General features: G+C 38.1%; 1 long non-coding RNA gene across 1 annotated transcript; it reads right to left on the reverse strand.

Moving 5' to 3' along the window:
* Positions 1-4,482: 4,482 nt before the first annotated feature.
* On the reverse strand, positions 4,483-15,717 carry LOC121913771. The gene is made up of 4 exons (XR_006100373.1): positions 15,703-15,717; positions 15,477-15,613; positions 7,196-7,298; positions 4,483-5,050 (listed from the first exon to the last, which is right to left on the reverse strand). It is a non-coding gene; the product is annotated as an uncharacterized LOC121913771 (long non-coding RNA).
* Between the last annotated feature and the right edge of the window lie 516 nt (positions 15,718-16,233).

Below are 16,233 nucleotides of genomic sequence, written 5' to 3' on the forward strand. Positions count from 1 at the left end.
AAAGGTCAAGCAATTCATTGTAAATTTACTATAAATACTCTGACATTAAAAACAGGTGACTGGTTTCTGTTTCTGTTACTGGAAACTGAAGATGATCACTGATTAGATTATAATAGCAGATATAGTGTGTAATGTACAGTCAATGTAATTCACATCAAGGTTAAATTATGAAAAACAAACTGAATAAATTAAAGTCCTCGTCCTGTTTGAGGTCAGAAATTAAGTGTGACATGAAGAGATCTGACCTCAGGGCAGACGGACAATGGTCACTTCCTCCCTAATTCAGCACTTCTTAACACACAATTGACTGAAAGTGTGTGTGTGTGTGTGTGTGTGTGAGGCATGGGAGAGAGTGATGGGAGGAGATTGCTCTGTGTGACCCTCTTCGATGGCCTTTTAAATCCACAAATTGCTTGACCTTTGATCCCTTTGATTGTTGTTCTGTGTCCTCGTTGAGCTTGGGGATTTCTCATAAAGACACCTGCAATGTCCCACTGGTTAGTTTTCATGCTCACACACCCTCCTGATCTAATACCATTAATACTTGCTGGAACAGACGGTCTGAGGTGGGAGACGTACTTAAGATACTAAAGCTAAAGTACAGAAGTATTATCAGCTAAATGGATTTAACGTATCAGAAGTATGTGGCCCCTGTGGTTGATATATTACCATATATGACATCATTACCTTGTTAATACTGACTTTTAGTGTCGTAGCTGGTTGAGGTGGAGCTAGTTTTAACTACATACATCCTCGAAAAGGGGGACAAGATAAATCTGAGGGGTTGTGAAATTATTAATGGGAGAAGAAAGGAGAAAAAATTAAATCCTGATATACAATTACATATATACAATTTAATCTACAGGTTAATCAATACTGAAAATAATTGTTAGTTGCTGCACTACCTTTAGTTATTAAATGACGAAAGAAGGTTAGTGAGGAAATATCTCTTTGGCGGAAATGCTAACAACTCAGACATAATCAACATGACAAGGAGCCCTGAATAGATACTGCTTTTTCATGAGGGATCACATGTCAAATAGATTGGAAATCACTGGTTTCATCTTTAATATAAAAAGAGTGGAGAGACAATACATATTTTTTAATGTAAAATCTACGCCTGTCACATAAATGTAATAAGTAAAGTAAAAAGTACAATATTTCCCTCTCAACTGTAGTGAATTGGTTGTATAATGTAGCATAAAATGTAAATATTCAAGTAAAGAACCTTAAAACTGCACTTTAGTTCAATACCTGAGTAAACTACATAGTTTCCATCACTGCTGACAGTGATCATTTGGGGCTGATGCAAGACAAACACAAATCTATTTCTCAGCTTGTTTGTGGTTTCTGAGGTATCTGAGTGAATTCAGTCTGTATGATATGAGAGCAGGTTTGGTGAAAGCAATAAGAAATGTGCTATAAAGTCAGAAACAGGCTCCTCGGTTCCTTCTTAAACTGCCGAGCAGGGGGGGTCAAGGCCGGATAAAGAGGTTGTTGACCTGCTGGTTTGCTGAGTTTAACCTCTTGGCCTCCTTTTGATGAGAGCTCAGAGGTCGTGACTCAGTCGGGAGGGGTCGAGGAGAAGTCTTCCACGGACGGTCAGACAGGACAAGGAAGTGTGTCGTCCATCACAGCGAGCCGTGGAAATTTATTTCCACACACGTGCACACACACATGTATGAACCTAACAGCTAATTTTTAAAAAATATGCAGGTATGCATATTTTCTGCTCTAAAAACAATACAGTCTGACTTTTCCTTTTTGTCACATTGCCACATATTGTTTAGCTCATAATTGAAATACTGAATGCGTGACAAAGATCATGCATGGGAATGCTCAGTTTAGCCTCTCTCCACAAATGAACATTGTCTGCAATTTCTTCCTCTGTCTAAAAGTCATCCACTCGCTGGTTTCCCACAAAAACAGTCTAGTGGATGCTATTGAACATTTTGTGAATTATCCCTCAACTTTCCCAGACCAATGACAGAGGGGCGGCGAGCTCAATGGGAAAACAATATCTTATAGATTGCGATATAAAACCTATCCATCCAGACGAAGACACAGGCACAAAACATGGCTAGAAATCAGCCATGAGTATGTCATGGCACGCTGGAGGGTCTGACTACTTAATTAGACATATAAAAAGCCCGGGTCAGACGGAGCAGACAGGCAAAGAAAAGGCAGGCGAGATGAGGCCCTTCAAACTGTCTGCGTCACACTGTGGGTGTGTGTGTGTCTGGGTGGCGCTGTGAGAAAGTGTGCGCCGTGTCGTTTGCATGTCTGAGTCTCTCGGCTGTGCAGGTCTACGTGTAGGAATGTCTGTCTAGCACATGCGTGTGTTTGCGTAAACATGTGTCTGAATTAATGAATGAACATGTCGGAGGAGTTTTTGTGGTTCTCTGTCCTCGTGGTGACGAATAACATATAAAACAGGTAAACACGATCACAAAGCTGCAAGAGTGATGAAGGCTTCACGACGTTGAGGAAGATCCCTCAATGTGTCCGGTGTTTATTCACGTCTTCACATTTCCTCACAGCGTAGCTTGAATAGGAGCAAAAAACTGGTTGGCAGTTTTCTAAACCAGTAGCCTGTATAGGATCACATGGGGGCACAAATCACATTTAGGGATTATTAATTATAAGGTACAAATTATTCATTTCTAATATGAAATACTAATAATTAATTCTATCCAACAGCTTCCCAACTGAACTGGACAACACTGTCTACACCATAAGTCATTAGAGACTAGTACTACAAGTAAAAACTAACTCACATTGAGTTTTGGCCCATTTCAAGTGCTGCTTCACAGTCAGATTTGATTAGACAAACTTAACTAAAGGTCTACTCTTTTCTGGAGCTTTTGACCTTTATTACGTGTATTTCTTGATTGAATCACATCTTGGTTGGTGAGACATCTCATCTGCCGTTGAGTGTTCTGGAAAAAGACAGTAACACCCCATTTCCACCAACAAGGAACAGGTTCTGTTCCAGTTCGCGCACCTACTTTTGAACCATTCTGAGCATTTTGACCAAAAAAAAATGTTTGGTTTGGAACCCGACGTCAGTGGGCGTGTCATATTTTACAGGTTGGAAAGAGAGGATGGAGAAGGCAACAATGGAGAAGTCAAGTGGGAAATAATCAGAAAAAAAAGAGGGTGCAGTGGTTTGCCGACGAAACCAAATGCTTGGTGACGATTTCCTGATCTCCTGAGTTTCAGGAGAAGCTAGAAAGTAGTACGAGAACGAGTGAGCTGTACGGCCGACTAGTCGAAGAGTTGGATGGGCTAATACAGTATATTACCATATTATGATCTCCTCAGCAGCTGATGTGTCAAGAGACCAGCAAACCAGATGACTCAGGTGCTGAATTGAGCCACAGCAATGCTGGAGTCCAGTAACCCTGCATCTCTGTCCACATCAGCATTTGATGACAGTGGGTTGACTGTATTATGTTGTCTTTTTGTACCACTCCTTGTAGATTTTGTGGACAACTGTAGTGTATGTTGATCAAATACTAAACCATTAACTTACATGTCGTTAAGTTATTACGTTTCCGTGACTATCTAAATCTTGGTAGGCGATATTCATGTCTGCAAGGCTGTGTTTACATCTCACATATCTATATTTCTTCTGTCTTTTAAATATGCGTGCAAAGTTTATTTTGGGCATTGTGGCCTATAATCATGTCTGGCGATTTTACCGTCAACTTTAAGCATGCCCAAATTTCCAAGCTGTTTACATACTGTACATTCACCTCAAGTGATGTGTCAGTAGCCTTAATATTTTTGTGATTTAGTATTGCCTTTACAATTGTCCAACATCAGTGAAGACACATCCATCAGTATACTTGCCTCTGATACTGAGCCCTCCACCAGTAGACCTGGTACCAGTGTTGTTTAGTGAGGAGGGATAAATCCCCAAAGAACAGGAGCAACCAAGGACAAGAGGGAGTAAGTATGCTGGGTAGGGCCTCCTTCAATTTTTCCAGGGTCAGTTTATAACGATTAAATATGCCTGACCTGCTATTGAATATTCAGAAAGTATATTGTTCCCATACATACTCATTAACACAAAATTATTTCTGTATTGATTGATAAAAGTTTTCTTTTTAAACAGTGCTGATATTTTAGTCAGGAAAAAGGAAGAGACAAGACGTCCAAGATGTCCTTGAGTATATAGAGAGAGCAGATAACAGGGCTGAGGAGAGAGAGGAGAGAGGTGCTGCAACACATGCAGCAGTCTACCACTTCTCTGCCATAGTGGGAGCCAGCAATGAGAATCTGAATCAGTAATTACTATTTTACAAAACTAGTTATTTTTGTTTAATAAAAGTTGTTTGATTCAGTTTGTTTCTTTTTTGTCAAGTTTATTATCTTTATGTTTCTTTGTTCACAATTTTCTACTTGTATAAACTTTATACTTGATTTTCAATGACTTATGTTAAGATTCAGTGTTAAAGAATATTTTTTAACCAGACATTTGCAAAGTCTGTTTTTATTTTAGTTTGACATGTCAAAAAGTTCTATTTTCTTTTAATACAGAACTTTGCTACAATATCGTGTACAGTAAAATGCCAAAAATGCTACTGCTCTCAACTGTGCTACATGGAAAAACAGTGAATAAATAAATATTGTATTGTGGATGCACATGCAGTAAAAAAAAAAAAGATATGCAAAGCAGAGAAGGTACAGTACAGCACAAACAGAAATTATTTATAAAAAATACAGTTGCCTACAGTACAATTCTGCTCAGTCCATCAGTCAGACTTAAAATACACATCAGCTTCTTCTGCTGTTGATGTTCTTGTAACACACGAACAGGAGGCTCCATGTTCACATGCATCACTGGAACATCTTCAGAGTACTAATAGCATTGCTCTTCACAGATGCTACACACAACAGGCCAGAACCCTCTTCTTCGTAAGGTTCAATTTCTCTTTAGGAGACACCTCCATTTACCATTTAGTCTCCCGATGGTCATCTCCACAATTGCCCTCACACTGCTTAATCTGGCACTGTGCCCTCTGTTGCTGTGGTGACAGTCTGCCTGTGTCAGAAAAAGGCTTCATCAGCAAAGTTTGCAATGGGTATGTACAGTCTCCTCTCTGATCTCCATCAAATTCCTAAGCATCAGCGGTGTGTTGATGTGTTCAGGAAGCAGCACTTTTATAACAGCATTGCAGAAATCCTGGACACAATGGCAAACAGTCGCAATACCAACGCCAAAAAGGTGACTCGTGCCCTCTGGTATTCACTGTTAGTGGGCAGTCTACACAGGGTGATGGCAACCAGTTTATTTACTTGGATACGCAAACCCACTTTGGTGTTCTTTCTTTGCAGAACGGGGCAAAGATGACGACAGATTAAATTAAAAGGACTCCTGCGAGATCCGAAAGTTGCAGAATTGCTCATTGTTGAAGCCAGGAGTAGCCAGGAGTAACAGCATTCCACCAGAGCTGTGCCTGTGTCGACACAAAAGCCCTCTGTCTTCTCAGGGTGTGTACTAATGCCTTTTCTTACCATGCTTTGCTATATATGACAAATTAAGAGACTTATTTGCTGACTCTACACAGAGTTTCATTTACACTCGTGTAGGCTATACGTCTGCAAATAAAAACATTTTACATACCACTGGTCTTGCATGTAATAGTCTTATATGTCTTCTTATCATTAATAGTTGGTCCATGTTTGTTTTTTGGATAAAAACAAATATCTGTAATAACAGAACAAAAGCTTGCAGGTGATCAATGAGATCCACCATCTTGCTGCTACTGTTTACTTCTGCTGTGCATTGTGCAACGCCCTCCGTTGATGACTCATCCTCGATTACAATGGTTCTGTTCAAAACTGGTGGAAACACAGGCTGGTTCACTCGACAGCACTAAGGTTCCCAGAATCCTAATGGAACCGGTTCAAGAATCAGAGCTAATTTGGTGGAAAAGAGCTGTAAGTGAACCTTGAGTTAACACTTCTATTTCCAAGGTCAAGAATGAACCTTCATGCTCCAATCTGTTGCTGTTTGTGACCACTTGAGTCTAATCTCAAATTAAATTTTCTTGTTACAAGGACTGTATCATTAACCTGTAATAATCCTGGAAGTTAATGTCCTGTTTGTAATAAGATAGTGTACTGGGTTGTTTGTTTGGATGCATTTGTCTTTAAAAGTTTCATATCTGTGATGCTGCGGGTACATAAATATATGGACAATAATTTATGAAGAGTTTTGTTTGCTCATATCATACTAGAATGAATTAAATTAATTAAATGAATTAAAAGATGAATAATTTGACTGGCAAGAAAATTGTGAAATATTTGAGTGTATGTCCATCATTTCAACTGAGCAAAATATGTCTGCAAGCTAACATGACATGTGTTGACCCTTGACCCAGAAAAAAGGACATGTTGTCACATTTCTGATGCGGGTAATAAATAATTAATTGGAGCTATCACATGTGATGCTACGGTTTATAGTGTGGCACAGTAGTCTGATAATGCAACAGGAAACCCACACTTGTATTTTTCCGTCCTGCAGGCTTCAGTAGAAGTGAAAAGGAAACAGAGCGAACATTCATAAGACAGAAGTGTAATGTAACCAACCGTTTACTCAGACTCTTCAGTGTCCATTAATATCATATTTTCTCTCTCACTAAAGTGGAAACTACCAAAGCTTGAGGCCCAAGTAAAAGCTAAAGAAGCTAACATTAGCCCACATGCACACAGCTCGGTGTTCCCAGTAAGTGTTGGCTTGTTTCTAGAGCATGAAACACCCCACACTCCTTCTTTGTAATGTCCTGGCTCCGAATGGAAAAGATGCCGACCACAAGCTACAACACCTGGTTTCAAAATCAGCTCCAATGCAAACCAATAGATGACATCATACCTTGCTACATCCATCTTTATATACAGACTATGCCCTCACTTCAACACAGTCCCCTCTGCAGGCTGCCAAATATCATATGACTCCTTTCTTGTGCAGAGAAGAATCTTTTATTTACATTTTTAATCCAGTATAAAATCAACCTAAAAGGGGTGTTTTTGTTGTCTGAATGCTAGTCTACACTGTGTATGTTTGTGTCTGTGGCCTCCAATCTGTGTTAACTATGTTGAGTGTATAAGGGAGGAGGAAGAATGTGTGTCTCAATAAGTCAATAATGGTGAGAACCACTTATAATAATCACTTATTCTTACTCACTCATTGTCGCCTGTGAGCAGACATGTCCGAGTCAATCTGAACTGGAGTCTGTGGGTGAGAACCAAATGGGAACCCTCCATCCCCAGCTGCAGCTATTTGTTGTCTGCGAGACATAGAGGTGGGGTCACAGGTCAAATAAGTTCACAGGAACTCGAGGCTTTCACATGTTAATGATTCAGAGGAGCACAAGAACAACACACAGAGGTGATTATAACGTTGTCAGGACACTGTTTGTTTAAATGCGTCACTCCCTGAAACAATCTCACATTTGACGGACGTGTCTCACTTAGCTGGTGGATATGAAGGACTTTGGGTTACCAACTGTTCAAAATCGAGGATGTCCTTCAAAATGACATGAAAATATGGACATGAGCAAACATGAATGAGATGGTGGGGGAATTATGACGAACTAAATGTGACCTAAAAATGTCACCAGAGCACTTTGAGTCATATTTAGCTGTGTGTAAATGTGTTTTTGGAGTAAATCTTGTATATTTTTATATAACTAAGGTTCTTGCTCTTTTTTTTTGTTGTTGTTGCCTCTAGTATTCACTGTCACAATATTTTTTTTCACAATTTAGTTATTAAGGAAACATTATTGCAAACATTAACTGCAAATTGTCTCCATTTTCTGATGATACTGATTATTTATTCACATTTTAAAATGTTGAAAATGTAACAGTTGTTTGTGGTGCAACTATGTTATATAAAAGACATAAAAGAGGCAGTTTACTCATTTTAGATTTTAACTAAGTATATGGCTGCAACTAGAGATTATATAAGATATTGTCATTATCGATTAATCTGTCAATTATTTTCTCGATTAGTCGTTTGGTCTACAAAATGTCCGAAAATGTTGAAAAATGTCAATTACTGTTTCCTAAAGCTCAATTTGACGTCCTCAAATGTCTTCTATTGTCCCAACCAATAGTCCACAACCCAAGATATTTAATTTACTGCCATCAAGTGTTTTCGGTTTAGCATCTAAAGACTGTGGAGCACTCAGGTTATGCTTTGACAACGTACCGCTAACATGTCACAGATCATCTAGGTTTAAGCCGTCGACCATGAAATCCTCAGTTCCAGTTTTGCTGCACATCAACCCCCAGGTCTCAGAAAAAAAGAAGACACACTGTAGTTCATTGTTCTCCAGATGGTAGTCTCATTAACATCGACTGGAGCAACTGAGAGTGTGACATTTAGTTTCTTAGATGTTACCCAAGGGTCCACTGTGCCCTCCTCACCTGTTTTCTCTATCGTGTCAGATCAGGAAGTGGTAAGCTAGTGCAGAGGCGTTCGCCCTCTAGTCTCTGGTCGCTCAGGGGGTGAGACTAAGAGCGGTAGGGTAGAGGTTTTTGGGGGATTTGACTGTTAAAGTACTCTTTTTAAAGGAAAAAACATGTTTTAGAGTAAACTTAAATGAATTTCTATTTGACAGTATATTGTTATTTAACACTGTGAGTGTTTTGTAGGAGATAATTGATATTGTTCTCTTGAGTAGGTGGAGTCCACCTGTGTAGGGAAAGGGAGAAGTCTGGGGTGACTCAAGGTCATACAGAGACAGACTCAGCTTCAGTCTGCAGCTCCTGCCTTGGGCCTAATCTCAGGGGACAAAGTGCAGTTTAGAGTTGATTTCTCTTTTTTTGTGTGTATTCTCCTGTTTTTGAGAAAAGAGTCATTCATTGTTAGTTAGTTATTTTCATTTTTTTCCTTTTTCTTTCCACTTTGGCCAGATATTTATGTCCACTGTAAATATCTGCACAGGACTCCACTGATGGCAAATCAAATACACTTGGACTGCTGAACTCTGCCTGCAACTCCCTCGGCCAACTCTCACAATGTTTATTTTCCGTTTTTTCCCCCCATCATCATAATTCAGGGGACGTTTTGACACCATTGCAAAACTGATGTTTGATTTGGATGTGATCTTGGATGTTATCTGGAATAAACGGTCACTGTAGAGAAACAGCTGTGAGAGCGTCATCAAAGCAGCCTCAAGAGTGTGGGGTTATTTTTTTTTGTCCTACATGATTCCTTCACAGGGATAAAGCAGGCGCTGAATATTGTATCATGTCATAGCACATGTTTCCCATGCAGCTTGCCTAATTTCAGTTCAGAGTGCCCCCAGCTGGATTTCTGTAGCACTGCAGGTACGGGGTCACTGAAAGCAGCATCAAGACATTGAAGTCTTGTTAAATATGACCCAAAAAATAGCAATATTCTCAAATTAAAGCCAACTTTGTTTCTAATTTTTTGGGTATTTTTGAGATTGTTATCGTTATGATTATAACACTTTGCTTCATAGACTTTAATAACCCATAAATAAAAATGTGAGTAGTTGCAAAATGCTTTTTGCTTTCTAGTTCAATGGAAAAAAAGCCCAAAAATCAATCAGTATCCAAGTAATCAGAGTCCATTAAAAAAATACAATCATAAGTAATTACAACAATGACGTTAAGAAATGGTGCTTTTTTTGTCACCTACTTTCATTATACAATAAAACTGTGGATCCAGAGGGGTCAGAAGATAAATCTGAAGGTTCATGAAATAATTTGAGAGGAAAATAAAGAAGAAATATCGCTGCTACAAAAAAGTATGTTTATTTTTTCTGATTGTTGCTTATTTGTGGATGAAAGATACATTTACATCTTCCCAAAGGAGTAAAATCATTCTTTGGTTGAACTGCTCACATCTCATAAACACATTCAAACTGACGAGGTGTTGGGAACCACTGCAATAGAAAAAAATTAAATGGTGTAACATGATTATTCTTATCATTTACCTTTTTTAAAAATCACCTGGAAACAGTCAGTGTGTGTGTGTGTTTATTTGATTCTTAGTATGGTCTAATTGGCTCAATTCATGTTTCTGGTTTGATCGATTGCTACTGAATGATCATTTCTGTAGTAAGAAAACTCTTCAATGAATGATTCTCCAACAAATCTCCCATGCAGGCTGCATCCTCCATATTGCCTCTCCATGGGTTCAAATTATAACCTATTTGTCTCTCTGTTTTCACACGACTGCCTGTCAATCAGTCCTCCCACCCCCAGCGCAAATTGGTGCAGTGTGAAAACAGCCACTCCCTGTGCCCTGTGGGTCTAATTGGCTCGGATTAAAGGAGCTATTATATCAGTGGAGCTGATCTGAAAGCTGAGCTCCTGACTGCAGGCAGCCTGCACTTTTTTATCACACTGAGAAACCGATACAGCTGCATCCAGCTGCTGCAGCAACATACACTCAGTTCTTATAAAGGTTTTCCTCACACACAGCATGCTGAGTTGTATTAACGGTGTGTATATGAAACTGATACTGATCCAAGCTGTTTAATTGTTAATCCAAATTGTTTCAGATGTTTGAAACACAATAAAAATGTAATTAATTATAAATTTGCTCACTATCGACCATTTTTATAAAAATATACTGTAGGATCTTGAACCAGATTGATAAAAACGTCCAATATTAGTTTATCATGGCTGATAAATAAAAAATTAGAGCACAGAAAAGCCAAAAATATCATTGAGGAGAATATTTAGTTTAGAAACAGTGTCATCATCACACAGTTTGTTTGCCAGAGAATAATGAGTTTATTTATGTTACAATTGGTTCATAAAATTAAGGGATCCTTATCAAGAACATTTGTGTATGTTCAATGTTTATGTTAAAAATTAATATTGACTAATATATCATTATCTGGATATCAGTATATCACTATCAGCTTCAAAAATCCAGTATCAGTCAGGCTATGATGGGAAATAAAGACTAATCCCGTGATAAGACTATTTATGAGTAATCACAGTAAAGAAGAATTAAATATGAAGAGAAATATGCAGAATTTTCAAAAATATTGAAATGAACAAAAAAAGTCAAGTCCACAATAAAAAACATGGATAAGAAATGTACACAAGTGACAATGAACATAACATGTAACATGGTCACTATATCACTGCTTCTGGTCTATTCTTGTTATTTATTTATCAATAAGTGAACAAATAGCTTCTTCAGAAAATGTCCTGGCAGTTACAGAAGGAGACATTTTTAATTTTTGAGACATTTCACTTTGAATTTGACATTTTGAGCAAAGCTTCCAGTGAAGTTCATCAAAGCCTCTAAAAATTAAGAAATTATTTTTATGAGCAACTCCGATGTCAAACCTGCATGTCCCTACTTGCAACTCATGTCCTCGGGCTTTAATTAATTAAAGTTCAAATGTGTTAAATATGAAACTTTATTATTCTAAAATCTGATTTTAGCTGTACCATTCAAGAATTTAATTTACATGTATAGATAATTGCATCTTTAAATGTTTAAATGGTAGGTTTTTTTTTTAATGTAAATCACATTTAAAATTTAGGTGGGAATGAATCTTAAATGATTTTGTATGTCATGACCTTTATAAGTGAAATGTAAATGCTACAGCACAGATTTCTTCCCACCAACAGGAGACTTATTCTGCTCTGTGAGTGTATTTTGTTGAAGTAAGACCAGAGGAAGACGGGGGCGGCGCCCGAATCCCCAAGAAAACCACAAAATACTTCTGCCTCTGAGCAAATTGAAATGCACCAGAGATAGAGAGAGAGAGAGAGAGAGAGAGAGAGAGAGAGACACCACAAAGGTTGTTTGTATCCCAGTAAGCAGTGATGGTGGGGTGAAGGGTTGTGGGTAAAGCTCACTGGTGAGGTTCCCAGCCAACTTGGCACGCCTTTTCAACTTCTCCTCACCCTCCTGTCTTTTCATTGTGCGGACAAACAGATCTCGTCAAGTGTTGCACCGGTTGTCCAATTACTGATATGATCCTTGATAATCATCTTCCGTTTCCTCTTAAAATCTGGCAGCCGAGTCGTCTCACGTCGATTCTCAATATGGAAACTGTGCAACACACAATCTGGAAAATGTGTTTGCTGCAGTCGATGAAAAAAACCTTAAAATAGTTTCACACTGCTGTTATTGTTTTGGAGAAGGAAAAGATGATTTTTATAGATCTAGATAGATCTTTTCAACAAAGTGGGGATTTTATGTGGGCTGTAAAAAAGTAATAAATGTCTTTTTGTTAGTGAACGAGGCAACACAGTCAGAGCCGAAACAATAAGCTGATCAATCCATTGAAAGAAAATTCATCACCAGCATTTTGATAATCAATTAATTTAGTTTTAGTTCCTTAAAAAGCAACAATACCAAACATTAGCTGTTTCTTGTTTTTCAACAGTGATGATTTTCTGATTTTCTTGGTTTTATTTCACCATAAATTGAAAATATTTGAATATTTGAATTTTCGACTGTTTGTTGGACAAAAAAAAGGCAATTTAAAAGCGTCACCTTGTGCTCAGAGAACTTGTAATGTACATTTTTTACACTTATTTTTAAATTTTTACAGATTTAACGATTATTTAAAAAAATAGTAGAGAGATAAATCGATTACAGAAATAATCTTAAATTCTAGTCCTGGACTTAACTGAATCATTAACTCTTTTTTTCTGCTTTTTTTTTTTTTTTTTTAAATATTTTTTAGATAAAAATGTAATCTAGCTACTAGGGTTGCAACTAACAATTTTCATTACTGATTAATCTGTCGATTATTTTTTGATTAATCGATTCATCCTTTGGTCTGAAAATGATGAAAAATGTCGATCACTGTTTCCCAAAGCCCAAGGTGACGTCCTCAAATGTCTTTTTTTTATCCTGAACAACAGTAAACAACCTAAATATATTTAGTTTACTATCATAGAGGACTAATGAAACCAGAAAATATTCACATTTGAGAAGCTGGAGTCAGAGAATGACAGAGAAGAGGACATTTTTTCCTTTAAAATGACTCAAAACGATTAATCGTTTGTAGAAATAGTTGCAGCTACATCTACATCTACAAATCTAAAACAACCAATAAAATAATCCATAAAGGGAAAAACAACACTGGTTGCAGCTCTAACAACACAAACAAAATAATTACTCCTTTTCGTTCCCTTCATGTCCCACTTCTCCCTGCAGTTCACACCGCCGGTCATTTTCGGGTGTTGAGGACCTGGCACTCAGGGATTTTATGAGGTGGGTCCTCAATTAGCGAGCCACGCGTCCTTTGGAAGAAAGAGGAACTCCGTGAAGAGTCCTTAAAGACTGGCCTCTGTTCACTCCACTCTGACCCCCTGACCTCGGGGTCACAGGCCACAATACACTCCCATCTGGTGCCGTGTTATCGGCTCTATGACAGAGGGGACGGACACCAACCTTCTGCATGCAGGCCAAGCCGTGTGACACCACTGAAGGCCTGAGAACCGTGGTCCAGCTCCAACAGAGACACCTTTCTGAACATCTCTATGAATTCAACTTCGCCCTCTGATCAGGTCTGATAATGTGGGTCTGTCTTTTTAATTGAGCTGCAACAGGAGGACGGAGGGTTGCACACATGCACACTCTCACCAGGGGAGCTGCCTGGAGCAATAATAATCCTGTATTTTTGGCCACTGAGCAGCACTAATGTGGATCAGTCGCTGGTTAGGAAGAGAAATTACCTCGAAAGTTGTTGCATTCAACATACTTGCACATACAAAAGTGTCTTTGGGTTGTTTTACGTTAATCCTGACAGTTATGTTACATCAGCTTCGCACTGTAAGAGAGATACAGTAAATATAGAGGTTGTGACCTGATGAGTTTGAGTTTTCTTTTTCCAAGTTTGTTGAGCTGAAACAACTAATTGATTGTTTAGTCAATTGACAGAAAATTAATGTTCAACTATTTTCATAATCGATTAATCATTTTAAGAATAACTAAGTCTTTTTTTCTTGCAAAAATGCCAAACATTCATAGTTTCCAGTTTCTTTATTATGACAATTAGCAGATTTTCTTTGTCATACATGATATTAAACTAAATATCTTTGGGTTTAAGACTGTTGGTCAGATGAAACGAGCAACGTGAAGACTTCATATTTGCCTTTAAGATATTGTGATGGGAGTTTTTCACTATTTTCTAACATTTAATAAACAATTAATCAATTAATTGACAAAATAATCAGCAGATTAATCAATAACGAGAGTAATTGTTTGCTGCAGCCCTTGTTTACAGTGAAAAGGATTCAAATTGGTCTCAGTCAAGTGTATTTATGTGTATAGTTACAGAGAAATTAAAGCCTGATAACCAAGGATGATGCAATGATTTAAATGGACATTATATTAATTCAATCTAAATTATGGTTAAAGCAGGTAGCAGTTTGATCTGGTGGATGTTCCTTGTGTTTTAGCCTTTCTGTATTATTCTCAGATACTTTATTCAGTTATGCTAATCCATAATTGAGCAGACCATACATCATACGAGTACACACAAACCAAAGTCCTGTCTGATGTTTCCTATGAAAACTACATTCAAGTGTAAATTACTAAAAGGTTTGAATGAAGGAGACAGTGAGTAGTGCCGCTTACATATAATACTGTGATCAGGGTGCAAAATTAACTTTTTTGTCCACCAGCCAAATGACTAGTGAATATTCAAATTTTACCAGCCACTCAATAGATTACTATTGTTTTTTTGGCTGGTGAGTGAAATAAATCTACCAGCATTTGGCTGGTTGGCCGGTGTAAGTTTGTGCCCTGATTGTGATGTTGCAACAGTGTGTTGGCAGCATTTTCATGTCAAACAACTGATACTTTTATTGAAAGTATCTTAAACTGAACACAACAGTAGAATTTATATGCAGCCAAAAATGACAATTACAAAAGTCAAAGCTCAAATATCCAGATGTAATAAATACATATTTTGTTTGTATCTGATTGTTTGTCTGTAATGAATCATTCTTAAAGGCAGATTAATTTGTTTCAGCTTCTCTACTCTTTGTATGGTTGTGATCAACATGTTTTGTATGGACTCAGCTGTGATCTCAAACACTTGATTCCTCTGACATTCAGACATTTTAGCTTCCGCTGAACCATTTCAACAATTTACGGTACAATGACGCCATCTGGTGGAGAAATAACTGCACTGTCACATGAAGAAACGTGTCAATTGCTGATTTGTAAATAGTTTGTTAAATAAATTATAAATAACATAACCTGTCAATTACTTAAGGAAAATGTCAGAATTTCGGTTAATCATTAAAACAGGCCTGCGGACCTGTACAGGCAATTATGGTAGCTGTATCACCTGCCGCAAGTATTCACGCAGGTATTCACGCAGGTAACACACACACACACACACACACACACACACACACACACACAAACACACACTTCACAGATACACACTTCATAACTTTATCTCCAACAAACACACGTTAATAAAACAGTATTGACTCACTTCTGCAGATGTTGGTTTGAAATCCCTCCAGTTTCATCGGTTTTCCGACGGAATGACGAAACCGATATGTAACATCTGTGTCGCTTATGACAGGTGCACGCCCGCGCACGCGCACACAATCAGATTGATCACTTGACCTTAAAGGGTATAATATGTAACTTTTCGGTATTAAATGTCTAAAAACGACTAGATCAATGTTATATATTTTGTTGAGTTGTGTACTTACATTTTCCCAGATGTTTCCAATAATGTTCAAACCAGAGAAATCCGCCATTTTAATAAAGGTAAAGTTTCATTTGGTCACCTGTCAATGGCGTCATATCCCTTTCGCGTATGTGTAAGCATTGTGGTTGTCCGTTGTCGTTGTTGCAACGTGGGTACAGAGTAGACCAAGATAGAAGAAGTACAGCGTGGAAAAACAGGATGCCAAAATAAAGTGATGACATGTGAATAATATGATCAGGAGGGCATCAAGGAACAGATAAGACCTGAGACACGTGGCCTGCTCTCACAATGGAGGACTGGAAATAGTAAAGGCTACACATACACACACGGGAAAATTCACATCACATCATTCACACACACAGAAGGAGGAGAGGGTGCCCCCCACTAAGTTAATCTGGCAATGCTTAGAAACTATTAAATGTGTCTTAGTTTCGCATCAAATAAGGATGCAGCCTTGGAGGTGCAAACAAGAGAAAACAAGCCTCCCAGGTAGGGATTTCTTCCAGAGGGAAGGGCCCAGTCCAGGGTCCAG

The sequence above is a fragment of the Thunnus maccoyii genome, chromosome 15, assembly GCF_910596095.1.
Source record: "Thunnus maccoyii chromosome 15, fThuMac1.1, whole genome shotgun sequence".
In the NCBI taxonomy this organism is placed as follows: domain Eukaryota; kingdom Metazoa; phylum Chordata; class Actinopteri; order Scombriformes; family Scombridae; genus Thunnus; species Thunnus maccoyii.